This window comes from Ostrinia nubilalis, chromosome 27 (assembly GCF_963855985.1).
Source record: "Ostrinia nubilalis chromosome 27, ilOstNubi1.1, whole genome shotgun sequence".
Classification (NCBI taxonomy): Eukaryota; Metazoa; Arthropoda; class Insecta; order Lepidoptera; family Crambidae; genus Ostrinia; species Ostrinia nubilalis.
This window is the reverse complement of record NC_087114.1, coordinates 4,048,496-4,058,648: the sequence shown is the minus strand read 5'-3', so window position 1 is coordinate 4,058,648 and position 10,153 is coordinate 4,048,496. Positions and strand designations below refer to the sequence as shown.

Here is a 10,153-nt window from a genome sequence, read left to right as displayed (position 1 = left end):
CAAGAAGGGTAAAAATGAAAAGATTATAAGTAAAGATAGTCTTAATTTAAGCGAAAAAAAGGCAAAATGTAGTGAAAATTTACTAGCAATTGACAATGAAGCATTTATCAGTGAAGACGCACCAGATAAAAATTCTACAAATAAAGGAATATCTATTTTTAATACAAAAGAAATACTAGAACCAAGCAAAACCACCATAGAAACTGTAGAATCAGTACATTTACTAGGAGTTGACAATCACGCATTTATCACAGAAGAAACATCAGATAAGAATGCTACAAAGAAAGAAACATTTACTTTGAATACCAAAGAAATACAACCAAGCAAAAGTACAATAGAAGTTGTAGAATCAGTTGTCAAATTGATATCCGAAAGACATGTTACTGAATACAACAAATCAATACAAGATCTTACCTTCACAGATTTAGATAGTGATTCTTATGCAGTCGCGAGAAGCTTTGAAAATCTTTCAAAACGGACTTTGGATCCGTTTTTAATAAAATCTAAGCTTTTTAGTGGAAATAAGAAGGTAATAAACAGTGCAACTTGCATAAAAAAGAAATCTGTGACATTTTTGGAGCATTTACACCATTTTAATATCAAACGGGTTGTGAAATGTATCTGCAAGTCTGAGAAATCAAAAAGTCATGAAATTACAGAAGAAAATAGCATCTGGGGGCACGGTAGTGACCCTGCCAAGTCGATTAGTTCTTCATCAGAAGAATTTAAAGCTGATGTTGATGCAAAAAGTGAAAAACTGAGTGTAGAATCGAAACATTCTATTAAAACTCAAGTGATAAGAGTTAAACTAAAAGAAGATTTCTACACGAACAAAAATCCATATTATTTGAAAGGAAAAAAGGATTAGTTAGATCTTACTTTAATCTTTATAAGAATATCTATAGAAATAAAGTATTTTTTAAATATTAGCGTTGTTATTTTAATTGGATTTGAATTTGGTTTGAGATAGTAGTAGGGAAAAGTTGTGGATTCAATTTCCAACTGAAGCAATGGATTTTCATGATTAAAAAAAATTTTCAGCTGCGACGTCCGACGGACGAACACATACCATTTTTTGCAGGAACTGTTTTAGCAGGATCCCGTCTAGTATACATTAAAATTCATATTACCATCCCTTTGCAATGTCCCGCAAAAAACTAATCCGTTCGTGGTAGGAATTCTAATATCAAACACACTTGTGTGTTCACACGACTGTCCAGCTTTGAGGGGTCCTGAATTACTGGGTCCTGCAAAACTAGATGACCGTGGGAAAGGGCCGTAACTGTACCTATTTCATCAAATTAGAGCGCTTTCACATTAAGGCGTAAGAAGCGCGACAGTAGCATGGCAGCGGCGTTTTTATAATGTGAAGGCATGCATCCGCTGTCACATAGTATGAAATTATAGCCACGATAGCCGAACGGTGATGGGGTCGGAGTGGCCGACTCGAGATCCGAGGAACGTGGGTTCGAATCCCACCGCCGCTCGACCATTGTGGTGAGCCCACTCGTAACACAAGCATATTTAGCTTAACACGAGGAGCTAATGGGACTATTAGTAATTTGGGCAACACAAATTGCTAATAATCTTTTAAAAAAAATTGACAGCGCGTCTGTCGCGCGTTTGTCGCGCTGCTAGAAAGCGCTTTTACAGTTCCCATGTGCAAACCTGCCAACAAAAGTGACCTAAGGGTTGACCCTTCCTCACTTACAAATCAAATATCGCTATCTACCCTCGATATTTGATCAAACGCAACGATAAAGGGATTTAAATGTAATTCCGATGTTGGACATGACAAGTCAAGTTGCGCTCCTGTTATTTTTATTGTTACCTTTCTTAAAACAAATGTCGTTGAAAAATGGACTTTATGGGAACTTAAATAAGGGTTACTAAAGGGAGATGTGGGTGAATATAAATATGGGTTTTTTTTATCCTGATGGATCAGTATTTGAATTTTGATTGAAAGTGTAAACTGTGTTTAGAAAAGATAATGTTTCTTGGACCGAAAATACACGTTGTTATGATACTAGAAGGAAATAACCCCCAGTTCTTGTAATGAACCCCCAGTTAAGTGTGTAATTGAAAGAAATCTATGTTTTAATCAAATCAAAATAATTTATTGCAATTGTAAGTGACACACAGAAGAGTCTTAAATTTAAACGCTAACTCTGTCTTAAATAGCTAAGGACTGGATTTTGCTGCCTGCTGATGTCTTTCTTGAACACTATAATACGGGCCTTTTCAAGGCGAGAGTGAATAGGTATCTACTAGGCAGGTACTGTACTACCCTAGACTGGATCTTACTTGTCATCAGGTGCGATTGTGGTGTACCTGCCTAACTTGTTCTGCATAAAAATGTCCGCCTGGATAGCTACTACCATCTTAGCTAAGTGTCGCCATAACAACAATGTTAACAGCACTGTGTCCCGGCAATTGGAGGTAAGAAAGCTAGTTCCTCCGTGGTTGAGGATTCCGGGTGAAGCTCGCTTCCACCTTCGACCTGATCATCACTTTCCATCAGGTGAGATGCAGGCCAAGAGCTTCCCTGTTAAGGAGAAAAAAATTCAATTGATTAATATTTCCTTACTTCTACATTTTTATTTTTACTTAAAAATATTAACATAACTTTGCCTTTAAGCATGTATTTTTTATTTTCAGTCCGATTTCAAAACTTTTTGTTACTGCAGACTATCTAGACCTTAACTTAATTGTTTAAATTGAACTAAATAATTAGTTTCTAGCTTTCAAAAACAATGCATATTCCTCAATGTCATTGCTTTTACTAAATTAACTTCATACATAAACCAAGCTTATAATTTAAACTAAACCTGAAAACTTTAGCTCAACCAATCCTTCAGTAATTACTGTAGAAAACATTTTTCAATACACGTACACAAACTAAGCGATTTTAAACTATAATCCAACGGGATAAGCGGTAATAATTAACAATCCATTATGCACAGCTCGGGATTCAAACGCGGACCGCAAGCAAGTCACAAAACTTTTCAAATAACTGATCCCTCGGTCGAACCGTAATGAAATTTGTTTGGAGTTAACTTCTGTTTATATTTTACCAGTTAATGTGGGATAAAGGTCATAGCACACTTATCAACCTGGAAAGGGATCAACACCTTTCGCAGCGTTTATGTTACGGTGCAGATAAGTGCGTTGCAAATACGGAGTTTTATACAAAGATTAGCAACCGCCCGCGACTTCGTACGCGTGGATCCCGTTTTACCCCAGTTTCGTAAAATCCTTTCTTAGCGGATGCCTACGTCATAACATCTACCTGCATGCCAAATTTCAACCCAATCCGTCCAGTGGTTTGGGCTGTGCGTTGATAGATCACTATGTCAGTCAGTCAGGCAGTGACCTTTGAGTTTTATATATTTAGAATACTGACCGCCTCGAGTTGATACGGTTACGAGCCGTTTTCGAGTTGATAGGTGTGCTTCGTCCTTAATTGTAAATAGAGACAGTAGCTCTACTATTCCCGCCTCCCGTTCCCACCGCTGCAACTCCTGTGTAGTCAGGATCTACAGCTTGACCGCCAATAACCCAACCAGTGAAGGTCAAGTTTGTCCCGGGGGAAAGTTAAACTGTTAATGGATCCGCAACGAAATTAATCAGAAGAACATAGGAGGAGTTCGAAGTTAAGGTTCGACTTCACTCCAGTGCGAAGCGGATGGCAGGTGACCGATGATGGGGCAGCAAGGTTCTGGAGTGAAAGGCACGTATCGGAAAATGCAACGTGAGACGTCTTTCCACAAGTTGGACCGATGACCTCATAAAGGTAGCAGGAAGGCGCTGGATGCAGGCCGCTACCAACCGGGCGATGTGGAAACCATTGGGGGAGGCCTATGTTTAGCAGTGGACGTCCTGTGGCTGAAATGATGATGATGATAATGAGATTTTCATGTAACATTATTATCGCTATAGGAAGAATATCTACCATTAAATAAAAGGTCTAAACAACGCCAGATCATCGTTCAATACATCAAAACAATATTCCCTTTCAAGAGTTGCCAAAACTTTAATAACTTATATCGATATTAAACTCGCTGTTTATCATCGTTACCGTCCGGACAGTCCGGACAGTCCGGGTGTCCGGGCCCGGACAATCGTTGCCTCGCGCTTCCCGATAGCCAAACTCCGACAATAGATGATTATGATTGATCGATGTCTCTCGACAACGATATAGCTAATGGCTTCGATGTAGTGATGTTCCAGTATCGATAAAACTGTCGATAAATTGCGTCGAGAAATTTGGCAAAGTAAAGTGAACGGATCGTGATGTTCTAGAAAGTTTGTGTACCTAGTGAATTTATTTAAAAATATTTCGTCTTGAAATATGGAAAAATATTTTAAAATATACTTGACACCCAGGTATGCGTAATAATTGCGTGGTCTAGTTATCAAAAATACTTTTTCAATGTAAAAAATTGTTTTGCGGGTTTGAATCAAACTTATTTTGTCAGAAAAGGCATTTCATGCTTAGGAGGGCTGAAAAGCCGTCGCAGCGTCGGTTTAATTGAGCTTCCAATATCAGACAGCTATTGTGGCATTTGAAGTTTGATAACAGAATGTGACCCCAGTTTATTATAAGGATATAATAAGAAGTTTTTTTATGCAAGACAAGGCAGCAACTGTTTTCTAAAAGCATGCTTCCGCTTTCTTCCTGAGTTCCGTATTTAATTTTATCGATATATTTTTTATCGATAGAGCAACAACACTACACCATCTTTAGCGCCAACAAAGAAAAATTGGGCAATCTTAACTACATAATGACAATTCAATATTTTTGTTAAAGCATCGCATTTTTTCAAAACACCATTCTTCAAGATATTTTTCTTTTCTCCATTCTTTCGCGGGTTTGAAAGTATTTAGAAAGATATTAAAGGGTTTTTTAAAGGACAACTGTTATCTTTTGAAGTTTAGGGTTTTAAACTTGAAAGAACTTGTAAGGTACCCTTTTTTGTATTGTTTTGTTATTGACAATCTGTATTATTGTTCATTATATTTGAGACTAGCTTTTGTTCGCGGCTTCACTTTCGTGAATTTAAAGTTAAACCCAATATTACTCAGAAATAGTGTAGCATTCTAGAGGTTTAAGAATTATTGAAAACGGTCGAGTAGTTTTTGAGTTTATACGTGACAAACATACAGATATTTTCATTAATAGTATGATAGGATTTTTTATAAATACATACTTGAAGTTAGTGGATCTTTATAAATGTGGTAATTCTTTCGCTACGGCTTCAATTAGCTAAATTACGTCCACAGCTGGACAAAGGTCTCCCCCAAGGACTTCCACGACGATCAGTCCTATGCCAGCGTCCAGGCACCTATCGCGATCCTTATCAGATCGTCGGTCCATCTAGTAGGGGGCCTGCCCACACTACGTCTTCCGGCCCGTGGTTGCCTCTCGAGAACTTTTCTGCTCTAACCGCTATGACCTTAAAGTAAGCTTAGGCAGAAACTACACAATATTGTCAATAAATACTTTTAACATACAGTTCTTATTGAAAACAAATTTTAATCAAACTACAACACTATTAAGAAGCGCAGAATCAGTTGCAATACCAACCTTAAAGCATTACAATAAGAATCACTATACGAGCATGTACTAAAAATAAACACCACTGTATGTCGCACTGACCGCGTACGGTAGTCGTAAACATTATTATACTATGGTGACCACACTGTGGTTTGTGAAATTGGGACTAATGGAATACTCTGTAACAATGTGGTCAATTTAAGGTATAAAATGGCGGACAAATTTGTAAATTAATGAAGTTATTATCACTGTAATCTATGCTAATTAATGTGAAAATAGCACTGTCTGTTATGATTTCTCGGTTAACACTGAATCAATTTCGATAAAGTTTTCAGATGGAAAGAAGCCCCACACAAGTGTGATAAAGATTTTGTGCAGTGTACAGAATGCCTAAAACGTAGGTAATGTATGAAATACATAATCCATAACCATGTGCAGGCGACCTGCATCCAGCGCCTTCCTGCTACCTTTATCAGGTCGTCGGTCCACCTTGTGGGTGGACGTCCCACGCTACCAACCGTGCGATGTGGAAGTTATTGGGGGAGGCCTATGTTCAGCAGTGGACGTCCTGTGGCTGAAAATGATGATGATGATGATGATGTGTAGGCGGTGCATAAAGGTTGACATTTCAGATGTTAAGAATTTACTTTTACAAGTTAGTGTTCATAATAGTACAAGAAAGCATCTTTTCTGATTTTCTTTCTTTTTACTTTTATTTTCGTTTATCTTGAAGCACTGATAGGGCACAAAATTACTAAGCACAAATCTAAATCCACCCTCCAATCATAGCAAAGCTACAAATAGTTCTTCAGAACCAACTTTGTCGAGTAAAGTGGCACATGCTAGACAAAGTCCGGTGCACATCGTTAGAAGTTGGTTAAAGTTGGAAATATAACCGTTGGATTGTATTAGAATATTATTCTGGTGTGAACTAATTTTATACTAACTTAAGTAAAGGTTTCTTTTATTTTCAATTTCACATGGAATTCCGGTCGAATTAAGGTCGGCCGTTTGGTGTAGTGGTTCAGAACGGACTACTATGCCGAGAGGTCCCGGGTTCGATTCCCGGCCGGGCAGAAATTGAAATGATGAATTTTAATTTCTGTGACGGGTCTGGGTGTAAATATGTATAATATGTATGTAGGAATTGAAATCCAGGTTGTATTTCTTCAGCTTTATTTGTATTTACTCCAGGATAAAAACCACAAAAAATAGGAAAATCTTAACCGTCTTAATACAAAATCGTCTTGTCTACGAATCACGTCTTTCTTGCTCCTTCACTCATTCGTTCCCTCTCACTCACTCCCTTGCGTTCCGTTTCACACTCCTACACTCGGCCATCCTGCGGACAGTCTGCCCTCGGACTGTTTCATTTCAAAATTTTACAATAAAGCATCTTATAACTAATCTTGTTCTTATAATCTTCTAATCCTTTGAAATACTTTACTAGCTTGAACATTACACAAGACTACTTTGCAACACAGTTCTTATAACAATGTAATAATAACACATCTTAACACTGGTACAACCCTTAAATACTTGTTACAAAATTACAAATAAAAATTTGTTGTTTGCCAAATTAAATAAATAATATCAAACTACTTTAGTCTTTTATTCTTCCCATTCAAACACAACTTAAAAATATCATATTAACTTAACTCTAAATCCATTCATTCATCATCTTTCTTACCTGCTGGCCATCTCTTCATATGATCACATGAGGTGGTGGTTACTCTGGGTCCTTCGGTAGAGTCGGTTACTTTCTCTACCTGGTACCGATCTGTACCTGTAGCTTTCACTACTTGATATGGACCTAAAAACTTGGGTCTCAATTTCATTCCCACCCCAAACTGTGTTCTTTTTATTACCACCAGATCACCTGCTTTATATTTGATGCTCTCCTTACGCTTTCTGTTAAAAGTTCTCCTATTTTCTTCTTGTATTTTTAGTATGCATTCTTTAGCTGATTTCCTCAGATCATCCCTTTATTGCATAAAACAGCATTGAGTTTCTTCGGCCAATATATCATAGAGCTCAAAGTCCTCCTTGTTCTTCATTCTGGTTCCAACCAACAATTCAAACGGGGTGGTTCCAATACTACGCTGGAATGTACTATTAAGTGCTCTCTGCACTCTGCTCACATGCTTATACCACGCCATCGGTTCTGAAATGCAAAGTTTTGTTAGTACAGATATAAGAATTCTATGAATCCTTTCCACCTGCCCATTTCCACGGGGTACACCTGTGGTGATTGTGACATGTTGTATATTTTCAGTTTCACAATACTCCTTGAAATCGCCGCTAGTGAATGCTGTACCTTTATCTGTTATATAACGTGTAGGATTTCCAAAAGTCTGCTGCAAAATTAGAAGTTTATCAATAGTCTCTCTGCTGGTTGTACTCTTGGTAGGAAATAACCACACAAACTTAGTAAAAGCATCAACTACTGTCAAAATGTAATTATACATCTTTTTTGTTTCACATAGAGGACCTATATGATCACAATGTAAAGTGTGCATTGGAATACTCGCTTTCTCAATGCAATTCAGCCAACCTTCTTGTTTACCTGATTTTCTGGTTGCTAGCAAGCATGGAATACAATTCAGTATGAACTGTTCAATCTTTTTATCAAGGTTCGGAATAAAATAATCTTTAGACAATAATTCAATCATTTTCCTCTTTGAAAAATGACCATTCTCATGTACTCTCCTAATAACATCGTTTTCCATTCCTCTAGGTATTACTAAACATCTTTGCAATCCCTTGTACAACAAGTTTTGATCCAAAATGTAATCTTCATATGGTTTTTCTTTCAATATTTCCATGATTGCTTTCAAACTTTCATCATTAGCCTGAGCTCGTCTTAATTGATCATGAAAATCACTTACCACAGCTACTGTGCATGGATTTCGACTAAGTGCATCCGCATGTCTCATCTTATGTCCTGATCGGTGTTCAACCTCATAATCATACTCATCTAATAATAGAACCCACCTTGCAACTCTAGTTGTCAAATCCTTTTTTTTTCAATGTTAACTCAAATGCTTGGCAATCTGTTATGATTTTGAACTTAATCCCATACAGGTAATGCCGGAACTTCTTGACGCCTTGAACAATCGCAAGAGCCTCTAATTCATAACTGCTGTACTTACTTTCAGCATCTGTGGTTCGCTTACTCATATAATGAACTGGATGTAGACCATCTTCGTGCTTCTGCATTAATATTGCTGCAAATGCTGCACTCGAGGCATCTGTATGCAACTCTGTTGGAAGTTTCGGATTATAGATCTTAAGGACAGGTGAGCTTACCATTTTCTCCTTCAACATAGTAAATGCTCTCCTATGTTCATCATCAAATGTGAAGTTACTATTCTTCTTCAACAAATCTGTCAACGGCTTTGCAATTATTGCATAGTTTTCTATGTATTTCCGAAAGTAGGATGTTAATCCTATGAAACTGTGAAGCTGCTTAAGTGTGCTGGGTTCAGGATACTTTACCACGGCATCTACCTTATCTGGAGACGGGCGTACCTCACCATCTCTGATCATGTGCCCCAGATACTCAACTTCCCGACACATCAGCTTGGCTTTACTCCATTTGAACTTCAGACCGTACTCGGAAGCTACTTTGAGCACTTCCTTCAATCTTTCCAAAGCCTGCTCTTTATTTTGCGCTGGAATCAAAATGTCATCGATAAATATCATAACTATACCTCGTGCAATCAGCTCCTGAAAGATTATAGTCACAAATCTCATGAAATATTTAGGACAATTCATCAAACCAAAAGGAGCACGCAAAAATTCATATTGTCCGTGATGAGTTACGAAAGATGTGTACTTTATAGACCCTTCAGCAACTTTCAGGTGAAAAAATCCAGTTTCTAAATCCAAGACACTAAAATATTTTGCAGCCTGTACCTTATCAATCAAATCTTCTATTATTGGCAATGGATATTCATCTTTTACCATTTTTTTATTAATGAGTCTATAGTCGACACATACCCTTATGCTTCCATCCTTCTTCTTGACAAGGACCAGTGGACTAGCATATTCAGAATGACTTACCCGAATGATGTTCTTAGCCAGCCATTCTTCAACTTGATCCTCCACTACCTGCTGTTCTCTGAGAGACACTCGTCTTGGGCGCTGTGCAACAGGGATGTCGTCTTTAAGCACTATTTTGAGTTCAATGGGAGCCTCCTTCACCTGTAGTGGTTGGTAAGTTTCCACTAATTCAGTCAACTGTTCCTTAAATTGACTGTCACCCACAAAACCTGGAACATCACCCAATTCACACGTAAACACATCAATTTGCTTCATCCATTCATCGTCTTTCGGTAATAATTTCACACATCCATCTTTCATAACCAACCACACTCTTTGTAAAAATTCCTGACCTAAAATGACACTATATGGCAAACAACTATTATTAACTACATAAAATAACACATTTTTGAAACAGTCATTGTCTATCTTCATTGACAGAATCACTTTTCCCAACGGGACAACTTCGGTCCGTCCGAGTCCACTCAACGTCAAACATCTTCCGTCGTCGTATTTTGGGGAGCCGATAGTTTTATACACGTCTTCCGTCAT

The 10,153-nt window shown here is 37.7% G+C and overlaps 1 long non-coding RNA gene across 3 annotated transcripts; it reads right to left on the bottom strand.

Annotated features, from left to right (window-relative positions):
- Positions 1–7,435: 7,435 nt before the first annotated feature.
- Positions 7,436–10,153, bottom strand: LOC135084833 (uncharacterized). 3 transcript variants are annotated; one of them, XR_010259942.1, is made up of 4 exons: positions 9,930–10,153; positions 9,623–9,831; positions 8,867–9,231; positions 7,436–7,721 (listed from the first exon to the last, which is right to left on the bottom strand). It is a non-coding gene; the product is annotated as an uncharacterized LOC135084833 (long non-coding RNA). The 3 variants fall into 3 exon arrangements; XR_010259943.1 differs by having other exon boundaries at positions 9,955–10,153; XR_010259941.1 differs by lacking the exon at positions 9,930–10,153 and having other exon boundaries at positions 9,623–9,907.